The sequence below is a fragment of the Lissotriton helveticus genome, chromosome 9, assembly GCF_964261635.1.
Source record: "Lissotriton helveticus chromosome 9, aLisHel1.1, whole genome shotgun sequence".
In the NCBI taxonomy this organism is placed as follows: Eukaryota; Metazoa; Chordata; class Amphibia; order Caudata; family Salamandridae; genus Lissotriton; species Lissotriton helveticus.
In genome coordinates this window covers 1228733471-1228757133 of record NC_136070.1, presented here as the reverse complement: position 1 = coordinate 1228757133, position 23663 = coordinate 1228733471, and the positions used below count along the sequence as shown (strand labels likewise).

Genomic DNA, 23663 nt, shown 5'->3' with positions numbered 1-23663 from the left:
GAAAAGCAGTGCAACAAAGTCCATGATGTCACTGGAGAAGTTGGTGTGGGGTACTGGTGTTCTATATACAATGGTTCCACTCAGGAAGAAGCTGGCTGTGATGTTTAGCTTGAACCTGAGGTGTTCAATGTAGCTAGAGGGCACAGATGTGGAGGTAGGCAAGCTGATGGACTCCTTGAATATGATGGCGACTCTGTCTCTGGGCGTCTGCTGACAGCCATACATAGTGATCTTGTAGCTGTGGGAATGGCTCTTGCAATGTCTGGGGCGTAGGATGGGCTCAGCCAAGTTTCCGTGAGGATTAGCAGGTCTAGGAATGGTCATGTATGCATGCATGGTTTCTTTAATGAGAAGATCACCAAGATTGAGCACTCCCTTGATGCAGTTATGCAGCAATTATCAAAACAACCCCCGATGCACTCCCTCAGCAGCAGCTGGAAGACAGTCAACCCCATCTCTGAAGCAGACATCACTGAAATGATTAACAGGTCCAAATTCTCCTCACACATATCTGACCCTATTCCTGCCCAACTCTGCAAAAAAGCTCTACCTCGCCCCTCTCTGGGCCAAGATTAAAAATAGCTCCCTGAGAACCGGAGTCATGTCGGATTGTCTTAAAATCAGCCAAGTCACGTCATTACTAAAAAAAATGGGCACAGACCCAAACAACCCCAGTACCTTCAGGCCTGTCTCCAATACCCCTTCTTAGCCAAAATCCTGGAAATATGTGTTCTCCTCCAACTTGACCAACACATTGACAGCAACAACCTTCTGGATAAACACCAATCGGGCATCAGAAAAGGATGCAGCACCAAGACAGCGATCCTGAATGTCATAGATGATGTCTTAAAATCACTTGATGCAGACCGATGCTGCCTACTCATACTTCTTGACCTATTGGCAGCCTTCGATACGGTTGACCACAAACTGCTCAATAATGCACTCCGAGAAAGGAATGGAGCGGGCGAGGTGGTGCTACAATGGTTTGCCTCCTTCCTACAGAACCGCTCTCGACAAATAAAAATTAACAACTTCACGTCTGACCTACTCCCCATAACCAGGGGTGTCCTACAAGGATCAGTTCTCTCCCCATCACTGTTCAACATGTACATGGAGCCCCTCACCGCAATACTAAAAAAAGCCAACATCCCCTTCCACCTCTATGTAGACAATGCCCAGATCTGCCTAGAAACATCCTCAATTGGAGACATACAGAGACTAAACCACACTCTAAGAGATGTACAGCACTGGCTATTTCACAACCACCTAAAACTAAACCAAGATAAGATGGAACTCCTTCTCATATCCAAAAATGAGCAGACTCCCCAAGTCCCAGAATGGCTAAAAGCCATTGATGCTCTTAACTGCAATCTTACCCTGGCCAACTCTGTAAAATCCCTGTGAATCACTCTGGACCTACGTCTAAACATGAGCAAACATATTAAGAGCACTGTGAAGAGTGCATTCTTCAAAATAAAACTACTCAACAAAATCAAAACCTTCATCCCTCCCAAAGACCTTAAACAATGCACACAATCTTTGGTTCTGTCCAGATTGGACTACGGGAATGCGACCCTCACAGACATGGGAAAATCTCACTTAGCTCTCCTCAGAACAACTCTAAAGGCAGCTGCTAGGATGGGCACCAGAGTAAAGGAGTACGACCACATCTTTCCCCCTCTAAGAAAACTAAAACGGCTCTTAATTGAAGCAAGTTCCAACTTCTGAACTGCATGAATCACACAAAGCTCATCACACCGGTAAACCTGCATACCTGGCTTCCAAACTCAATAAGGCAGGCCAGACGAGGAATCTCAGGAACACTAACACACTACTCCTCATTCCTGCCAAAACTCACAAACAAAAAACCTTACCACGCTCCTTCTCTGGAAATACGCCTAAAATTTGGAACACCATCCCAGTCCATATCAGGACTAACCCCTCCTTCATAAACTTCAAAAGGCAGCTCAAAGACCTCTTCTTCAACCGAACTCATCCGAATGGATAGCTAGCACCCGAGAAGAGTTCCTCTGCCACAGGAATCTCGCCCAGCGGAGAATATAGACACTTCAATAAGAAGGCATTTACATTTCCTGCCTTTTGATTTTGCTCCTATGATCCCCTCCAGGCCTTAACAGGTTTCGACACAAGACAATGTTATTTATTGAAATAATGTGTGTCCGATTGCATCATGATAAATGTGGTAAAGCGCTCTGATACCTTTGGGTCTGGCCAGTGCTATATAAGACTCTTAAATAAATGAAATGTAGCACGCCCCATATCTCTGTGGTATGTTTAGTCAGTGACTGGGTCCTGAGGAGCATGCATGACAGTACAGAGTGTTGAGGGGTGGTGCTTGAGTTCTATGAGTATGAGAGTGTGGGTGTCGAGGCTAGGGTGGCGATGGCAAAGTGTGAGAGGGTGTATCAGACCTTGCAGGAGGTGCAGGAGAATACTCTCTCTGTATTTTGTAGGGCGGTGTGTCAGCAGTGAGGCCACGCTGGCGACGCAGTGAGTGTGGAAAGCGAGTGACCCACGCCGAATTAAGTGGCCCCTGGGATATTTACTACCCAAAGCTAGACGCGAGCAATAGCGCATACAGACCTGACGCACATGAGAAATAGTTGGCGCTCTGTGAGCTTCCGGTGGCCTGCCGCTTTGGAACTGCGTTCCTGGAGTTCTTTTGTCGCCCTGTCCTGAAGAGGCCAGACTTGTTGGAAGGCAGAAACGCGACCGCGTCGACACTTTCCATATGGAGGAGTCTTTGTTTTGAATTAATTTGGGGAAATCGATGCCATTGTACACACTTGAAGATTAAGGTTCTGTGAGGTTTTTGCGTTGAACCTGTTGTGTCTGACTACCTCCCAATGTACCCCCTTGATTGAATAGGAGGGCACTCAGCGTTTTATTGTTTCTTAGGGTGAAGAAAAGAAAAAAAGTGTTTTTCATTATATATTTTTTGTTCTTTGTATAAAGTGTATATGTCGTTTATTGTATGTAATTATTGTATATAGGTGTGTACATAGGTATGTATTTTTATATACAGTGCATACATTTGCCTTAAAAAATGTTTCTTTTTTCTCTTCTGTTTTTTGTTAAAAAAAGAAATGAGATGAGAATATTTTGGTTTGATTGCAATAAATAAAATGTGTAATCTTATCCCCTTGTGTTAGTGATGACATTGATAATGTGTGATTGATTGAGCAGTGGACTTTTGCCACAAAAACAATAGGAGAATTTATTGTCACCTATTTGAAAATCAGTTGTATTTGTTCTTCCTTTCTCCATTTCTCCTTCTTTTCTGTATTAGCAGTGAGGCGAGTGGCATCCTGGGTTGACCGTGCGGAGGAACACGGTGGGGTAGCAGTGGATGTAGGAAGGACTAGGATTCCAGGTGCCGTGCAAAGATGGGTCGGATTAAGTTTTCCTTTTATTAAATACTGGTTGAAAAGAGGCACAATATAATACAAAAGAGATTGTCAAGGGCTGGACAGAGGAGTACATCCTTCATTTCTTTCTTAGAAATTCTGACAAAAGGGCAACCCATTCCAGAAACAACATTATTATCTGCTGAGGTTATAAAATGGGTTTCAGAGAGGATGCCCCCCTGAGGATGAAAAGGTCAATGGCACAAAAACCTCCATAGTGCCGAGTCCTGATTGTAGGACTATTCTTGCATGGTTGAAGTTTTGGATCTGGGTAAAATCAGGACTATACCACACCTGGAACTGGAGCTTGCAGGCCTGGAGCAGAGCTGGAGTGAGATCAGGACTGGAGCAGAGCTGGAACTGTCAGGCCTTGGGGAGGGCTGTATTAAAACCACAACTGGAGCAGAGCTGCAGCAAGACCAGGGCAGGAGCAGAGCTGAAATAGGACCAAGACTACAATAGCGCTGCAGCAGGGAGGCCCTGAGATAGCAGCACCGAGGCTGAGCTAGAGCAGAGCAGAGCAGGAGATGGAGCACAGAAGAAGCAATTTGTGGCTGTTCTGATGCAATGGTAATTGGCTCAGAGGCTCTTAATTTACAGTTAGGGCAGAAACCATGCAGCAGGAAGGGGCTGGTCTGAAACATTTGTTGGCCATCTTGGAGTGGCATGTGTTACAGCTGTCCTCTTTGCTGATCCACAACCATAACAATATACCCCCTTTCAAAGCTCTGAGTTTCCAGGAAATTATGAGAATCAGAGACTATGGGAACTGACTTGTATCAGGTGATAACTTGTATTCTTTCCCACAAATATATCAGCACAAGAATGTGATACTTTAGGGACAAGAGACAACCAGATAAAAAACTGTCACTTAGTTCCTGGCTTTCTATGGGTGACTTTTCAGGTATTTGAGGTGTGTCAGTATGCTTTCTAGGTGGTTGGGTTCTTCCTGCAGAGCATAGACAAGGTATCTGCATACAAAACTGGTCACAACTTCTAAATATAACATAGCAGAAGCATAAAGGGCCTCAATTAAATATTCAGATTGCAACTGTCTGTTCCTCAAAGTGCACTGTGCACAGGATAATACAGAGCTTTTATCAGCTTATTTGGTACAGCTGTACAATAGCTCTGTCTACAGGTTAGTAAGACCCCTCTGGCCCCTTAGACATCTACAGGTTAGTAAGACGCCTCTGGCCCCATAGACATCTTCAACTCTTGTCAGAAAATGCTAAGAAAGACTTTTGAAGGCTTCACTGTCTGAAGTATCATACTAACCAGATGACTGGCCTTGGGAGAACTATTCCCAGAAGTAATGTTTCTACTTTCAAGCCTCTCCGAGGTACTTTGCCCAAGATGGCAACCTACAATGCTCATGACAGAAAGCGGAATTCATAACTATGAGCTTGGACAACCAATAAATGTATGTGTTGTGATATACAAGCCATGGCAATTCAAAAATTAAATAAAAGACGACATCAAATGAGACTATTTCCCTGTTTGTGCAAAGGCTGCACATAAGGGCTTTGATTGGACATTAACGGGATGCAAAGTTAGCATTCTTTATTTCTTTATTGATTAAAATTCCAGAACAACTATGTGCAGGTGGCGCTTCACTTCCGGAAATGTGGACCTCTGCCACTGAAGAGCCAGGGTGTAATTGGGGAAATGTGAGACTCTTGGGCCCTCAATGGTAAGTGGTATGTTTCCACGTGCTGCACTAAGCAGCAGGTCCCGGTCTCTAAAGTTAAGTATCCCCCTTACAATTGACATTGAAGGTACCCCTGGAAAAGGTTTCCTCGTAGGCACACAATCCGCCCTTTCAACCGTGAAGAGGTCCGACATGGTTGTCGGGGCCAACGCTGTGCGAAAGCCAAGTCTCTATAAATTGAGTAGCATGTGGATCCTCTGTGCCCTCAGGCATCCCTACTATACAGATATTGTTTGTATGTGCCTCCGCATCCTCAGCGCAATCCTGGAGTTGACCCACCGGTAGACACAGCTGCGCAACCAGAGATACATGTTCTGCTTGGCACAGCATTAGATTGGACAGTGCTTTCTCATTCCTTTTGACTCTTTCAGCCAGTTTGCGGTGATCATCTTTAAAGACATTATTATCCATGGTAATGATGCCAAGCTGTTGATCCATAGCAACTCTGGAGTCTCGTATCTGCTGTAGGATAATGTCTAGTTTGTTCATGGGGGTGCCACCATTTTGGGGGTACATAATCTGCAGGCATCAGGGTTGCTGAGCTTTCAGAGGGTGTGGATCAGAAGAGAGCGCACATCCGGCTGAGGGGGTTTGGTTCTGGTGCACCCCATACCGAGTCCCAGTGGCTGTGTACGGCACATCTGGAAATGCAGGGCCCTCAGTTGTGTCCAGGACGAGCAGGGGGCAGTGATAGCCTCGCTATCACAGCCCACACAAGGTTACCTCCCCAGGGCTTACAGAGAGAAGAGTTGTCAGGAGAGAAATGTCTATACAATCGGCTGCCGCACCGTAGATGCCATGGGTGTCGAGTGATGGTGTCTGGACTTTCATTCAGCTGATGGACTCCTTGAATATGATGGCGACTCTGTCTCTGGGCGTCTGCTGACAGCCATACATAGTGATCTTGTAGCTGTGGGAATGGCTCTTGCAATGTCTGGGGCGTAGGATGGGCTCAGCCAAGTTTCCGTGAGGATTAGCAGGTCTAGGAATGGTCATGTATGCATGCATGGTTTCTTTAATGAGAAGATCACCAAGATTGAGCACTCCCTTGATGCAGTTATGCAGCAATTATCAAAACAACCCCCGATGCACTCCCTCAGCAGCAGCTGGAAGACAGTCAACCCCATCTCTGAAGCAGACATCACTGAAATGATTAACAGGTCCAAATTCTCCTCACACATATCTGACCCTATTCCTGCCCAACTCTGCAAAAAAGCTCTACCTCGCCCCTCTCTGGGCCAAGATTAAAAATAGCTCCCTGAGAACCGGAGTCATGTCGGATTGTCTTAAAATCAGCCAAGTCACGTCATTACTAAAAAAAATGGGCACAGACCCAAACAACCCCAGTACCTTCAGGCCTGTCTCCAATACCCCTTCTTAGCCAAAATCCTGGAAATATGTGTTCTCCTCCAACTTGACCAACACATTGACAGCAACAACCTTCTGGATAAACACCAATCGGGCATCAGAAAAGGATGCAGCACCAAGACAGCGATCCTGAATGTCATAGATGATGTCTTAAAATCACTTGATGCAGACCGATGCTGCCTACTCATACTTCTTGACCTATTGGCAGCCTTCGATACGGTTGACCACAAACTGCTCAATAATGCACTCCGAGAAAGGAATGGAGCGGGCGAGGTGGTGCTACAATGGTTTGCCTCCTTCCTACAGAACCGCTCTCGACAAATAAAAATTAACAACTTCACGTCTGACCTACTCCCCATAACCAGGGGTGTCCTACAAGGATCAGTTCTCTCCCCATCACTGTTCAACATGTACATGGAGCCCCTCACCGCAATACTAAAAAAAGCCAACATCCCCTTCCACCTCTATGTAGACAATGCCCAGATCTGCCTAGAAACATCCTCAATTGGAGACATACAGAGACTAAACCACACTCTAAGAGATGTACAGCACTGGCTATTTCACAACCACCTAAAACTAAACCAAGATAAGATGGAACTCCTTCTCATATCCAAAAATGAGCAGACTCCCCAAGTCCCAGAATGGCTAAAAGCCATTGATGCTCTTAACTGCAATCTTACCCTGGCCAACTCTGTAAAATCCCTGTGAATCACTCTGGACCTACGTCTAAACATGAGCAAACATATTAAGAGCACTGTGAAGAGTGCATTCTTCAAAATAAAACTACTCAACAAAATCAAAACCTTCATCCCTCCCAAAGACCTTAAACAATGCACACAATCTTTGGTTCTGTCCAGATTGGACTACGGGAATGCGACCCTCACAGACATGGGAAAATCTCACTTAGCTCTCCTCAGAACAACTCTAAAGGCAGCTGCTAGGATGGGCACCAGAGTAAAGGAGTACGACCACATCTTTCCCCCTCTAAGAAAACTAAAACGGCTCTTAATTGAAGCAAGTTCCAACTTCTGAACTGCATGAATCACACAAAGCTCATCACACCGGTAAACCTGCATACCTGGCTTCCAAACTCAATAAGGCAGGCCAGACGAGGAATCTCAGGAACACTAACACACTACTCCTCATTCCTGCCAAAACTCACAAACAAAAAACCTTACCACGCTCCTTCTCTGGAAATACGCCTAAAATTTGGAACACCATCCCAGTCCATATCAGGACTAACCCCTCCTTCATAAACTTCAAAAGGCAGCTCAAAGACCTCTTCTTCAACCGAACTCATCCGAATGGATAGCTAGCACCCGAGAAGAGTTCCTCTGCCACAGGAATCTCGCCCAGCGGAGAATATAGACACTTCAATAAGAAGGCATTTACATTTCCTGCCTTTTGATTTTGCTCCTATGATCCCCTCCAGGCCTTAACAGGTTTCGACACAAGACAATGTTATTTATTGAAATAATGTGTGTCCGATTGCATCATGATAAATGTGGTAAAGCGCTCTGATACCTTTGGGTCTGGCCAGTGCTATATAAGACTCTTAAATAAATGAAATGTAGCACGCCCCATATCTCTGTGGTATGTTTAGTCAGTGACTGGGTCCTGAGGAGCATGCATGACAGTACAGAGTGTTGAGGGGTGGTGCTTGAGTTCTATGAGTATGAGAGTGTGGGTGTCGAGGCTAGGGTGGCGATGGCAAAGTGTGAGAGGGTGTATCAGACCTTGCAGGAGGTGCAGGAGAATACTCTCTCTGTATTTTGTAGGGCGGTGTGTCAGCAGTGAGGCCACGCTGGCGACGCAGTGAGTGTGGAAAGCGAGTGACCCACGCCGAATTAAGTGGCCCCTGGGATATTTACTACCCAAAGCTAGACGCGAGCAATAGCGCATACAGACCTGACGCACATGAGAAATAGTTGGCGCTCTGTGAGCTTCCGGTGGCCTGCCGCTTTGGAACTGCGTTCCTGGAGTTCTTTTGTCGCCCTGTCCTGAAGAGGCCAGACTTGTTGGAAGGCAGAAACGCGACCGCGTCGACACTTTCCATATGGAGGAGTCTTTGTTTTGAATTAATTTGGGGAAATCGATGCCATTGTACACACTTGAAGATTAAGGTTCTGTGAGGTTTTTGCGTTGAACCTGTTGTGTCTGACTACCTCCCAATGTACCCCCTTGATTGAATAGGAGGGCACTCAGCGTTTTATTGTTTCTTAGGGTGAAGAAAAGAAAAAAAGTGTTTTTCATTATATATTTTTTGTTCTTTGTATAAAGTGTATATGTCGTTTATTGTATGTAATTATTGTATATAGGTGTGTACATAGGTATGTATTTTTATATACAGTGCATACATTTGCCTTAAAAAATGTTTCTTTTTTCTCTTCTGTTTTTTGTTAAAAAAAGAAATGAGATGAGAATATTTTGGTTTGATTGCAATAAATAAAATGTGTAATCTTATCCCCTTGTGTTAGTGATGACATTGATAATGTGTGATTGATTGAGCAGTGGACTTTTGCCACAAAAACAATAGGAGAATTTATTGTCACCTATTTGAAAATCAGTTGTATTTGTTCTTCCTTTCTCCATTTCTCCTTCTTTTCTGTATTAGCAGTGAGGCGAGTGGCATCCTGGGTTGACCGTGCGGAGGAACACGGTGGGGTAGCAGTGGATGTAGGAAGGACTAGGATTCCAGGTGCCGTGCAAAGATGGGTCGGATTAAGTTTTCCTTTTATTAAATACTGGTTGAAAAGAGGCACAATATAATACAAAAGAGATTGTCAAGGGCTGGACAGAGGAGTACATCCTTCATTTCTTTCTTAGAAATTCTGACAAAAGGGCAACCCATTCCAGAAACAACATTATTATCTGCTGAGGTTATAAAATGGGTTTCAGAGAGGATGCCCCCCTGAGGATGAAAAGGTCAATGGCACAAAAACCTCCATAGTGCCGAGTCCTGATTGTAGGACTATTCTTGCATGGTTGAAGTTTTGGATCTGGGTAAAATCAGGACTATACCACACCTGGAACTGGAGCTTGCAGGCCTGGAGCAGAGCTGGAGTGAGATCAGGACTGGAGCAGAGCTGGAACTGTCAGGCCTTGGGGAGGGCTGTATTAAAACCACAACTGGAGCAGAGCTGCAGCAAGACCAGGGCAGGAGCAGAGCTGAAATAGGACCAAGACTACAATAGCGCTGCAGCAGGGAGGCCCTGAGATAGCAGCACCGAGGCTGAGCTAGAGCAGAGCAGAGCAGGAGATGGAGCACAGAAGAAGCAATTTGTGGCTGTTCTGATGCAATGGTAATTGGCTCAGAGGCTCTTAATTTACAGTTAGGGCAGAAACCATGCAGCAGGAAGGGGCTGGTCTGAAACATTTGTTGGCCATCTTGGAGTGGCATGTGTTACAGCTGTCCTCTTTGCTGATCCACAACCATAACAATATACCCCCTTTCAAAGCTCTGAGTTTCCAGGAAATTATGAGAATCAGAGACTATGGGAACTGACTTGTATCAGGTGATAACTTGTATTCTTTCCCACAAATATATCAGCACAAGAATGTGATACTTTAGGGACAAGAGACAACCAGATAAAAAACTGTCACTTAGTTCCTGGCTTTCTATGGGTGACTTTTCAGGTATTTGAGGTGTGTCAGTATGCTTTCTAGGTGGTTGGGTTCTTCCTGCAGAGCATAGACAAGGTATCTGCATACAAAACTGGTCACAACTTCTAAATATAACATAGCAGAAGCATAAAGGGCCTCAATTAAATATTCAGATTGCAACTGTCTGTTCCTCAAAGTGCACTGTGCACAGGATAATACAGAGCTTTTATCAGCTTATTTGGTACAGCTGTACAATAGCTCTGTCTACAGGTTAGTAAGACCCCTCTGGCCCCTTAGACATCTACAGGTTAGTAAGACGCCTCTGGCCCCATAGACATCTTCAACTCTTGTCAGAAAATGCTAAGAAAGACTTTTGAAGGCTTCACTGTCTGAAGTATCATACTAACCAGATGACTGGCCTTGGGAGAACTATTCCCAGAAGTAATGTTTCTACTTTCAAGCCTCTCCGAGGTACTTTGCCCAAGATGGCAACCTACAATGCTCATGACAGAAAGCGGAATTCATAACTATGAGCTTGGACAACCAATAAATGTATGTGTTGTGATATACAAGCCATGGCAATTCAAAAATTAAATAAAAGACGACATCAAATGAGACTATTTCCCTGTTTGTGCAAAGGCTGCACATAAGGGCTTTGATTGGACATTAACGGGATGCAAAGTTAGCATTCTTTATTTCTTTATTGATTAAAATTCCAGAACAACTATGTGCAGGTGGCGCTTCACTTCCGGAAATGTGGACCTCTGCCACTGAAGAGCCAGGGTGTAATTGGGGAAATGTGAGACTCTTGGGCCCTCAATGGTAAGTGGTATGTTTCCACGTGCTGCACTAAGCAGCAGGTCCCGGTCTCTAAAGTTAAGTATCCCCCTTACAATTGACATTGAAGGTACCCCTGGAAAAGGTTTCCTCGTAGGCACACAATCCGCCCTTTCAACCGTGAAGAGGTCCGACATGGTTGTCGGGGCCAACGCTGTGCGAAAGCCAAGTCTCTATAAATTGAGTAGCATGTGGATCCTCTGTGCCCTCAGGCATCCCTACTATACAGATATTGTTTGTATGTGCCTCCGCATCCTCAGCGCAATCCTGGAGTTGACCCACCGGTAGACACAGCTGCGCAACCAGAGATACATGTTCTGCTTGGCACAGCATTAGATTGGACAGTGCTTTCTCATTCCTTTTGACTCTTTCAGCCAGTTTGCGGTGATCATCTTTAAAGACATTATTATCCATGGTAATGATGCCAAGCTGTTGATCCATAGCAACTCTGGAGTCTCGTATCTGCTGTAGGATAATGTCTAGTTTGTTCATGGGGGTGCCACCATTTTGGGGGTACATAATCTGCAGGCATCAGGGTTGCTGAGCTTTCAGAGGGTGTGGATCAGAAGAGAGCGCACATCCGGCTGAGGGGGTTTGGTTCTGGTGCACCCCATACCGAGTCCCAGTGGCTGTGTACGGCACATCTGGAAATGCAGGGCCCTCAGTTGTGTCCAGGACGAGCAGGGGGCAGTGATAGCCTCGCTATCACAGCCCACACAAGGTTACCTCCCCAGGGCTTACAGAGAGAAGAGTTGTCAGGAGAGAAATGTCTATACAATCGGCTGCCGCACCGTAGATGCCATGGGTGTCGAGTGATGGTGTCTGGACTTTCATTCAGAAGGCATTGCCCAGAGTGGCTTGACGAGACTACTACATAGGGAGGGAACTGCGTCCAGCAAGCATATGCAAACACCCCAGCTATGAGATTAACGAGCAGCCCATTCAGTTTAACTCACGCTGCATGCACTTCCACTTGTGCCGTGCTCCAGCCATTTGTGCGTCCTGCTACCTATCCTAAAGAGCGTCTAACAAGCTGTTCCACGTGTCTGTGGCATGTGCTTGCTGGGCTGCAAATAGAAGCAGCATGGGGAGGCCTCTGTAATCAAGGCCCACAGAATCCAGGTCCAGGCGAGTCATGCCCCCATCCCCTCTTCAGGAAAGTTGTAGCGCTGTATCCAAGCACAGTCGATGAGGGAATCCACTGCCCAGTAGCCCGGGGGTATCAGGCTGCACCACGTGTTTGGGTGTGTATCGCTAGGCTGTTCTGAACGTTCTGCCAGCAGTTTAGGCTTTCAACACCCCCTTCTAATACATACCCATGCTGTGTAGCTTTTTAATGGAGCACCGTTTCAGGGGGGCAACTCAGTTCCCATCAGGCACCCAGTCTGGTGTTTCTTACTGCATTGAGCAGATCAGGTTATTGGTGTCCTCCGGGCGTAGCAGCCTGTCGAGCAGGCCGGCAGTTGGACCATATCAGGCACGGTCGGATCTCTGGATCACCGCTCTCTGCTTTTTTCAGTCTACACAGCCTCAACCCATCTCCTGTGGCTGCGGTGCCATCCATAACAGGCAGTGTGGTATATGAAACTCTTACAACCAAATGATCTGGTCACTAGACCACGATCGCTGACCCGGTGCACACGTGGCCTCGGCGCTGCTCCCCTTTTGCTGGTAGGAACACAAACGCATCCAATGCACGCATTCAGTCAATGGATGCAGGGGAACCACTGTGCATGATAGGGGGCCCGGATGCCATCACCTGGTGCTTGAATTCAGTAGATTAGTGGGCCCTAGAGCCCCGAAATTACGAGTCTGCCATCTTGGGCAGTTGGCCATGCACCCCACTCAGTTCAGTGGTATATACTGAAATATTAATACACCTCTTGTAGAGGTAGGCGTTGGGTGAACTGTAATCGAAGTCTACATGGAAATACAGGTATGTGTCAGTCATGAAGGAGGTCTCATTTCAAAAAAATAGCCACCCAAGTTAAATTCTGGCCTAGATAAATTGTTGTTCAAAAAGGGCAAAACATCTGTCTAACTACGTGTTCAGGTTCAGATAAAGCTTTATATATTGTTAAACAGGTTTTTCTCTGAACTAAAACTGCATACTTCTCATTCTTACTAATTTAGGCGACAGGCTCCAACTATTCCTGCAGCGCCGATTTTACACACCATCCTATGCAACAAACAACATATGTACTATTTTTCCCACTATGTACCCACTCTCATATGGAAAGGGTTCGGCACTGTCCACACCTACTTGCTCAGTGACACAACATTTATTCAATTTCTATAAGACTTGGCGAAGTGGCAACACTGGCCAGCGCTCACAATCTAAGCACCACTCCAGCACAGAGGTGGCCTGCAGCTGAACCAGTGAAAGAAGAAGTAGAGCTAACTATGTTTGTCTCCCTTAGGGTAAAAGAGAAAGTGCACGAGACACCTTGAAACTAGTCAATTGTCACCTTGCTAATGTGTAAACAACTTTAAAATTCTTGAAGGAAAAAGCGTCATGGGCATTGACTCTTTCCTTCTTGCATTCCAGTTACTCTGTAGAGAAAGTCCACAGGGTTAGTGTAAGAAACAAGGAGAAAGAAAAGTGTTCATGATGCAACGCACCTGCCCGCCAGGACCAAACAAACTTTACTTGTGTCCCTTGGGATATTCAACGTTAGCATCTCTGTTCCCTGGGAGGGGATGGAGAAAGTGCATACAGCACAAAGTGGCTGGGTCATTATCACCATGTTGAGATGTTAAAAACTGCGGATCGAATAGAGCCTGTGGATTTCCCCAACCTAGCTAGGGTATTTGGGGTCTTGGCGGAGAAACACAGGTCCAAGGCTTTTCTGCATAATCTGATACATTTGGCCTGGCATAAAGGAACTAGCAGACGGTAGTGATCACTAGAGAGTTTGGGGCAACAGCACAACAGGTAGAGCCACGATTATCGGCAGTAGTTGCATAATCTTCAGGATATTGCCTCGTACTGCCTCGCCCAGGCACGGTTAAAATAATCGGTAGGGCTAGGGCCCTCATGACAATGATTTGCCTATGTGCATTGGCTGTGAGGGCTTGCTGAAAGTAAGGCTGGGCCTACCCCAGTGTATAAAAGGCATCCATTGCTAACAAAAGTGGAATTGCAATAGAGCCTTTAAATATCCTTTTCAAGGAGTGAGTGAGTGATTTGCTTAGTCATGTTTGATTAATAAAAATCATGACATGTGGGCAAACGGGACGACTCCGTTGCCCATAAATACAGATAGCCAGTAAATAGTTAAAACCCACTTAAAAGAGTTACAAACAATGATTAAGATCGGGAAGTGTTTTTTTGTGTAAAATTGAAACAGTAAATTGAGAAGTTTTTTCTTAACCCCTTTAGAGCTTGTAAATAAACCTCCCCAGTGCTGCGCTGTCCATTGGAACTAGTGCTGAATGGACGTCCAACGGTCGTGCGCAGCACTGGGGAGGTAGTGGCCGTGACGACCGTTGGCCGACGGCAGCAATTAAGGGGTTAAAAGACAAATTGCATAAGTGCAATTTAGACAGTCCAGATAGAGCACTATGGTTTGTTGGACTTAACAGGAGGTGCATCTCATCAGATACAAATGAGTGCTTGGATGGTCCTCCGCAGGAGTGTCTCTCCTCCTACCTTTATCAGTGTTTGCAGTGCTAGGCTGTGTGCAGTGCAGCTTGGATGATGTTGGTGGATTTCCCCAAGCGTGACAGGGTTTGTGCAGTATTGTTGGTGAAGCATAAATCTGATACTTTCCTGCAGCGTCTGTTGGAGTCGCCCGACAGAGTGGGATTATGAGGTGAAGTCGATAATTCGCAAAGTGGGGCAATAGCACAACAAATGTAACCAAGACTCAAGATGGTAATTATGTAGCCTGCACGATTGCTGCCCATCCCTGCGTGCCCAGAGAGGATTGAAATTGTGGATTGGAAGAGCTAGCAGCCTCATGTAGAAGATTTTATTTCTAGTCAGGTGTCGGAGAGGGTATTTGAAGTATGGTTGTGCTTTCCCTTTAATGTGCGAGGCGTCCCGAGCTGTAATAATTAGGTTTACATAACCTGCCCATTCCCTGCTTTATTCCGGGCTGGGAATTGTATATTCCAACTGTGCAAGTTGGCAACCCCAATTTTAAAACAATTGATTGCCTCTGCTACCGGTAATTGCCATGGGGAGCCCTCCTCCTCAAAGATTGTTTTAAATTAAGCTTTAAGTGTGATCTCTGGGGCCTGCAGGGTCCTAATATACTACTTAACTAGATCCCCTTGGCACATGAGGTCTGGACTCCAAGGCCCAGCTCCGGTCTCAGCCTTGCTCTTACGGCTTGCCTGGAAGCAAGGAAGATTTTTTTGTATGCTGACATTTGAGAGTTCAAGAGATGCACATCCAGTGCGCCGGGGAAGGCTAAGTGGGTGTAGTTTAGAGCTGGGATCAGTTTTGGTCTCAGGACTTTCAGCATTGGTTCCACTCAGTGGTTAATTTGTGAAAAAATAACGTCCGGGACTGTCGTCAGGAGGCAGCGTGCACCAACCCATTGCTCCTATTAGCACCGCCTATAACAGAACCAAATACTTACCATGAAACCCAAAAACCGGGTAGAGGTTGTGGCGTAAGGGCCAGAGCTGTCGACTTTGGAGTTGGCGAACTAGGTTCGAGTCCAGACATAGGCCGAGCATCCTGTGATTTTGAGCAAATCACTTAATCTCCCGTGTCTATAAAAAATAAATGTGTCCTTAACTGGTGCTCATGAAAAGCGCTCTAATACCTTTGGGTCGAGTTCGCATTATAAGCACCGGTGTTGAAGATTAAATGCTAGTGCCGTGCACAAGAAACCACCAGTTCAAATTAAGCACTGGTTACATTTTTTGACTGTATAGGTGACGATTTAGGCGCTTTAAGCTGTGGTTGACTCCAGCACCCTTACTTCTAATATGCTTTAGGTGGGCCGCCGGTTTGACCCCTTAAGTAAACCAAATCCCTAAGTAGTTATAGTTTGCAGTTGTTATTTGTAGATCTCCTAGCTGTCAATATACTTGTTTCTTGTGTGGGTATTTGCAGAAGATTACAATTTTGGTCTTTCCCAGAAGTTTATTCACCTGATTGTAGCAATGGAGAGTGATGACGGCTCTCTGTAGGCCTGCTCTAGAAATGGTCCATGATTGCAATGTCATCTGCGTACTGCAGACTGGAAGTTGCACTCTGCCCAGCCTTGGTGTGATTAAACTGGTACCTTCCAATGCGTTTGCAGACTGGCTGTGTAGAGTTTGAAACGAAGGGAGGCCAACACACAGCCGTGTTTAAGCCAGTTATTGGTTGGCACCTTCGAAGTTGCTGTGGTAGGACTTGTTTTTGTCTGGACCCAGGTCCCCTGATATAGGGATGTTATGGCCTTGAGGGGCTGGGCACGGATCCCCCATATGGTTAATTTCTCCCATAGCCTTCCCCGACCCACCCTATTGAAATCTGCGCTGAAAACTATGACTACATCAAACACAGATCTCTAAAAGTGCAGGGTCGTAACACAGGCCCCCGCAGCCCCCAAGCTCCAGGCGGGCTCCTCAGCACAGTACTCCGGCCGGAGAGCTCCTGATTGTGCTCGGAGTGGACCCCTCCACATACCTTGCAGGGGGGCCCCCTCAAGTTTCGTTACGCCACTGTCCAAGTGCATTAATCAACAGCACATACATGTCAATAGACCCGATTGAGGCGGGAGACTACCGATTTTTCAAGCAAAAAAATTGCTTTATTTTAACTGTCTCTCACCGGAAATTGCATTTTCTACAATTGAAGCCAATGGGGAATTTTCATTCTCCCGATTTTTTACTTTAAATCTCCCACGTCCCTATCCTAAAATGTTGACATGTATGCCAGCATTACTTCACTATTATTATCCCTGAATATTGCTGGGGACCCAAAGACCTCTGCAGTAGGTGCATTAGCCACCTAAGATATCTAAAAATGTGGCATTAGATCTTTGTAAATTCTTAAGTAAACCACAACAGCTATTTGGTCATGATTCTACTTATTGCCAATTTGTTTGCAGCAGACTGTTTTTTTTAACAAAATAATTGCGTATGTTGACTGCCAGACTTCACTTTTCATGACTCCACCCACTTCCCAATGCCACATATTAACCCCAATTTGAGAATTCCCAAATATTTTTTTTCCATTTCAAGCACCGGTGCTGCAAAAACATTTAGATTGTTTTCCTCTGTTAAAATGGAAGTATTTAGGAGCGACCCAGATGTTAATTCATGCTGGCCCAGTCAAGCCTCTTACCTTAGCCACGAGGCTCATTCGTCGAGCCCGTCGCCTTTCCCGCCTTTATGGTGTTATTTCAATACGTCACCAAGGGGGGCGCCATCGCACGCCAGCGTGGCTTCAACCTAGTTGGCGCCTGACCTAGGTGCAGTCACTCGAAAAGGTCCACGGTGTGCTGAAATCACGTGACCTACACGTACCCGTAACGGTTGGCGCATGCGCACATTCGTTCGCCTCACCCTCGGCCCCGCCTTGTCCTCTCTGAGGAACCGTTGCTTCTGTTGTCTTTTGGGAGCTCCTTGTTATTGGGTGAGCTGATGTGCGGTTCGGCGCGGGGCGTACACAGGAGTCTTGTCTGCCTTTCAGGTTTTCCTTTAGCAGCTGCCTACCGGACGTGCGCGAATTACTGGTTGATTGAATGCTATGACGCAGGCACTTTCTGGTTAGCTTCGCTCTCACGGGAAAACAGCCAGTCGGAAAGGTGTGGACTGTGGAGGTGACTGAAAACAGAAATGGCTTCGGTCCAGAGCACACGGGCAGGAAATTTCCGCGATCTCGAATTTTCTCATGTCGATGCATGAGTATCCATCCAATCGGGGTATTTGCTGCGCATTCTGGAACTAGTCATGTTTATCCAGTTAATGAAAAACATAAGGTCAGGGCTTTTAAGTGGGATGAAAGAACTGGGGGGGGGGGGGGGGGGCTCTCACAGGGGCGTGGCTTAAAAACACCCAAGCTAAAAATCTGTGCTTAGCATAGTGTGCCGCCAACTGGTATTTTGCTGTTTCTGTTATTGCATCTAGATATGATACAACATACTGTAAAGTAGGTGCTTCACACTGTAAAGAGAACAGACGCTGTACTTTAGACCAGTATGTGTGGTTTATTACAAATCAAAAGGATCTGCAGAAGAGCGCCGGGCGTCTTACCACAATCACGCTCTGGTCGCCTCTGACGCGCAAATCGCTCCCCGCGCATGCGCACATCATTCGCGCTCTAGTTCTAACGTACCGCGTCATACGCTGCTACGAAGAACTAGAGCTCAACACTACATAACTCCCCTTTTTATATACACACCAAATAGCTAAGAGTTCAGGGGTTCAATAGTCCTCTAATTCAAAGTCTGAAATGTGCAGGTCTTACCACCACTCTTCCAGCACGAGTACGTCTTACTGGTGTGGAGGCTTCTCGGACACCTTCATGTGCAGTGCTCATTACTCCCTCTCTCTGTTGACTTGGTTCACTTCTCTTTGGCGTGGCGCCCCATTCTGTAGGAGTCTCCTCCACACTTGGTTCCTCCAGATCTTCTTTCTCTACGTGCATTCCTTCTTCCTCTTGGCATTCACCTCCTGCAGTCATTCCTTCTTCGCCACTTCTCTGTCTTTGATCTCGTCGGTCTTTTCCTTCCTCCGCGGGCCACTGTATAATTTTATTGATCTTCGCCATGCGATCTTGGGACCACACTTTTCCGTCACTGAGTAATGAAGCTCTATCCTATACTTCTACTTGCAGGAGTGGGCTGTACTTGCTTTCTCCCTTCTTTCTTAGTACGACCAGCTTGATTCTCACCCATTCTCCTCTCTCTAGAGCTGTTTCTTTCACATTTCTCCTCCTATTGTAGTGCTCAGTGTATACTTTCTGGGCCTTCTCCAGATTGTGCTGGACTACAGCAGGTGACCATTTGCTAGTGACAGTCTTTTCTCTCCAAATTACATTGTCTTTCGTGAAAGGGTGCCTGCCTCTCAAGATCTGGAAGGGGCTGTACCCTGTCGAGGTGGGGGTGATTCTGTACGCCCACATCATACTCTGGATTTCTACCTCCCAGTCTTTGCGTTTCATTATGGCAGCTTGTATGGATCCCATAAGGACACGGTTAAATCTTTCCACCTGTCCGTTGCTTGCTGGATGGTACACCAAAGTGTGTTTTGACCAAACAAGCACCGGCTTTGTGGCAAGTGGAAAACCCATCGCGGCGACTTCCACGGGGCTACGATTGGAATCCCCAATTAAATATGACCTTCAACTTCTGGTCCTTTCTCAAGCAGACACCGATTTACTTGAGAACCACGTAATTTTGTGTAATTAAAGGCATGAATGTTTAAATGTCCTGATGATGATCCCACAATTTTTCAAAGGGATCGAAACGCCGTCGACACCTTACACTGGATGATTTGATTTTATTATTTACTAAATCACAACAGTGGATTCTTTGCAAAATATCGTCTGCTACATTCTGAATAGATGCAGACAGCCTACTCTTGCCTCACTTGTCTATGTATGTCACAGATGTCTTTGTACAGTAGTAGGACACGGCTGTGTTCCACTTTGATATTGTACTGAAAATACTGACTATCTATACAATTGTGTAATTAAACCCTGTCCGGCCGGACAGACGCTATAGATTCCAATTTTGGTCTATATGTATTTTTTCATTATTCTCTGAATGTCAGGGACCACTGTTCTTTGAAGTAATTGTTTTTATACCATTCCTTTCAGTATATCTGTACCATTTCTCAGATGTGAATTGCGGGTCATTGTTGCTCAGGATCGTTCTCGGGATCCCTTCTCTTAGAAGCACAGAGGTGAGAAATGTTATCACTGTATACGAGTCCATTTCTTCTTGCACATGAACTTCCGGCCATTTGGAGTATTTGTCCACTAAAACACACAGGTATTCCTTGGTTATCCAACACCGGCCCTAGAATATCAACTGAAACATCTTCCCAGGGGTTGCGCGGCTGGTCGAATCTTCCCAACGCTGGTCTTAGCGGTTTCAATATCTTGTCCGCCCCTTGGCACTGGTCACAGTCTCTCGCATGCCTTTCCACTTGAATATCCATTCCCGGTCCCCAGTACATTTGTTTCACCCGTAGTTTGGTTTTCACGATGCCGAGGTGACCTTCGTGTAGCTGGCTCAGCAGGAGCAGGATCAATTTCATGGGGGGCACTACTTTGTCACAGCGATACAAAAAGGTTCTAGAGTCGCTAATCGATAGCTCCTCCCGCACCTCATAAAATTTCCTGATCGTCTCTTTTTCTCAGGCCAACCCTTGATTAGTCAGTGTTTGACTTCTTTTATGTCTTCATCCTCCTCATACGCTTGCGCCCATTCTTGTTTGCTGATCACTCTTTCTGAGTCCTCCATCACAGCTACCATCTCCTCGCTCTCTGATAAAGTATTGGCGCTTCCTCCATGGCTGAGGTTCGACTGAGGTAGTCAGCCACTTTGTTGCGCGTTCCTGGTATGTACTCCACATCATATCTGTACTCCAACAGTTTCAGGGTCATCTTGGCTATGCGTGGGGTGGCGGTGGCATGCCCGCTCGAGGTGAGCACCTTGACCAGTGGTTTGTGGTCGGTTTGTGGCCGACATCTCGTGCCCCACAGAAACTGCCGGAACTTCCCCATGGCCCATGTCACTGCCAGCATTTCCTTCTCAATCACGCTGAATTTCTGTTCTGTGGGAGATAACGCTCTGGACGCAAAGCTGAGGGTCTCTACCGTGTTGTCTTCCCTCTCTTGTGCAAGGACCCTTCTCGCTGGCATCTGTGGTCAGTATGGTCTGTCCCAAGGGGTCATGTCCATGTAACGGCACCGCTTGGCTTATGTTCCTCTTCAATACTTCAAATTCAATTCGTGCTTCATCATCCCACTGGAACGCTGTCTTGTCCCTTATGAGCTGTCTTAATTTGTGAGTCTTCGTGGCAAATTGTTGGACAAACTTGCTATAATATTCGGCCATACCCAGGAAAGACCTCACTTCTTCTTTACTGACCGGCGCTCTGGCTTCGCAGATTACCTTCACATTCTCTCTTTTTGGGGTGATCCCCTTTCCTCCTATCTCATGTCCTAGGTAGTTGACCGACGTCATGCCCAGCCTACACTTTTCCCATTCGGCCGTCAGACCTTTCTCTTGTAGCACGCTCAGTACTTTGTTTAACTTCCTGTCGTGGGCTTCACGGTACATCCCCATAACTAAGATGTCATCCTGGAAGTATTGGATGCCTTCAACGTCCTTGAATAGGCGGTGCATTAGCTTTTGGAACACCGCTGCAGCGGACGCTAGCCCAAAGGGCATCCTGCGGAACTGATAACATCCGAAGGGTGTTATGAAGGACGTGAATTTCCTGCTTGATGGGTGTAAGTCTATTTGATGGTAGGCGGATGTGAGGTCAACAGTGGAGAGTAACTGTGTAATCCCGGAGCACTCAAGGGTTCACGATTCAATAATATTAAACTTATACTGAGATCAGGTTGGCGCTTGCATTCGTCACACGTAGTCTCACCGTGCCTTATGTAATCAAAAGAAATGTGGTGGGTAGAGAAATCTAACCACCAGAATGTGCGCACTGTAAACTTGAAACCACTGTTTCTTCACTGAGTTTCGTTTATTGGTTTGAAAGTTTGTTGAATACTTCAATACAATTTCTTCAAATCATGTGTTTCATCGAATTTAAGCAAACATAATGAAATTCTTATGATGCAATTCTCAAATCCAAGTTATCCATAGGTCATATGTATACCCAATGCATTTCGGGTCAACAAAACGGGGACCCTTCATCAGGGGTTTCGGACCGGACAACGCCGCGTCTCTCACGTTTCGAAGTCTCCAACTCCCGGGTCTAATTTTATTCCAAGGTCCCCTTGATCCCTCCATCCTAACACTGAGGGGCCCCTCTCTGCCACGTACAGTTTGCATACTGCCGATCTTCCTCTGAATTCAAACTTCAGGATCCTGTAACCTACCATGGGGATCGGGTTGCTCGTGTACGATACTGGTCTTATGTCTGGTGGCTCCAACTTGGGGCCTAGACTAGGCTTGAACTCTTCTTCCCACACCGATCTTTGGACTATGGTGTACGGGGATCCTGAGTCTATCGCTATCCTGATCTTTACTCCCCCTATCAGCATGTCCGCGCGTGGTTTATCGGTGCGCTTGCTTTCTATTCCCAACACTTGCTCCTCGATACACAGCACCAGGTCTTCTTCATCCAGTTCCTCCTCTACTTCCTCTCCTGTTTGGGATTGTGGTATGTATTTCACCACCGACTTCTTCCCTTTTCTGCGACATACTTTTTCGTAATGTCCTATCAAGCCACAGAACATGCATTTCACGCGGAATGCTGGGCAGCGTTTGTCTTGGGCGGCGTGTGTCGTACTCCCACATCTGTAGCACGTGGATTTGCTATCCATGGACTGCTTCCCAGTTTGTCCTGGCTTTCTCGCCCATTTGTTAGTTCCTCTTCTGTCTCTGGGCGTTATTCTATGTCTTCCTGAGGGCTCAGCATCATCCACCTTGTTGACCATGATCCTCTGAGCGTTCTCCCTTTTCGCTGCTTCGACACAACGCTTCGAGAGCTCTGCTTTCTTCACCATCGCTATTACTTCCTTTAGCGTCGCTTCTCCGTGTGCCCACAACTTGTCCTGTACAGTCTTGTTGGTGGTGTGCATTACTATTTGATCTTTAATGAAGTCGTCTTGGAGTGTCCCATACTTGCAAGTAATCGCCAGTCTTCTTAAGGCCGCGACATAGTCTTCTATAGATTCTCCCTCTTCTTGCTTTCTCTGTTGGAAGTTGAAGCGATCAATGGAGACACACACCGCCGGACGGTAGTGATTGTACAGATCTTCTAACGCATGCTTGAAGACGTCATCGTCGGCCGCCTGCCGGGGCGCGGGCACTATGTTCGTGAACACTCTTATCCCCTCAGGGCCTAGGTTATGTAGAAGAATCCGCCTTCTCCTCACGCTGGGAAACGCCTCCCCACTTTCATCTTCTAAGGCTTCGAGGTAATTTTTGAAATATTCCCTCCAGTCCTCCCATTTCATCTGGGGTTCACCTGGTTTGGGCAGAAACGGAATAGGCGCAGTGAGCGAGGATGCTTGGTTGCTCATTCTGGCCTGTTCTTCTGGTTCTCCTCCCTGTTTCCTGGGGCTGCCTGGCGCGCTGGCGTTCCCGCCTTGTGACGTGTTGGGTTGGGGTTATCTTCCTTCCCCTTCACCGCGGTCTCCCCTTTCCGCCAGGGCCTTAACGGGGGCGCTGGCACCCTCCTACCATGCTTCTCCACAGATCGCCTTGTTTCCTGGCTCCGGGGCACGTGGTGTGCGTGACATGTTCTCGTTCACCTCTACCGCGCTCTTCCTACGAGTCCTACCGCTGATTTTCACCTCCTGGTAGCCAGCCTGTGGCATGTGATGTTCCCCGGTGACCGCTGCTCTTTAGTGAGATTTTTCTCTGGTTACTTTTGGTGTTTTTTTTTAGTTTTTTTTATGGGGATTGTGCTTGTGGGATATCCCACTCCTCGTCGCCACTGTGAAGTAGGTGCTTCACGCTGTAAAGAGAACACAGACGCTGTACTTTAGACCACTATGTGTGGTTTATTACAAATCAAAAGGATCTGCAGAAGAGCGCCGGGCGTCTTACCACAATCGCGCTCCGGTC

General features: G+C 46.4%; 1 protein-coding gene across 2 annotated transcripts in view; it reads right to left on the bottom strand.

Moving 5' to 3' along the window:
* Positions 1–23663, bottom strand: part of SLC41A3 (solute carrier family 41 member 3) — a 212223-nt gene that overhangs the window by 167546 nt on the left and 21014 nt on the right. Inside the window, exon 1 of one of the 2 annotated variants that reach the window (XM_078661724.1) lies at positions 17240–17415. The exons of the other annotated variant lie outside the window; for it this stretch is intronic. The gene's annotated coding sequence lies outside the window, so the exon portion shown is untranslated. Of the gene's footprint in view, positions 1–17239; positions 17416–23663 lie in introns of those variants that run through there. 2 annotated transcript variants of the gene reach the window in all.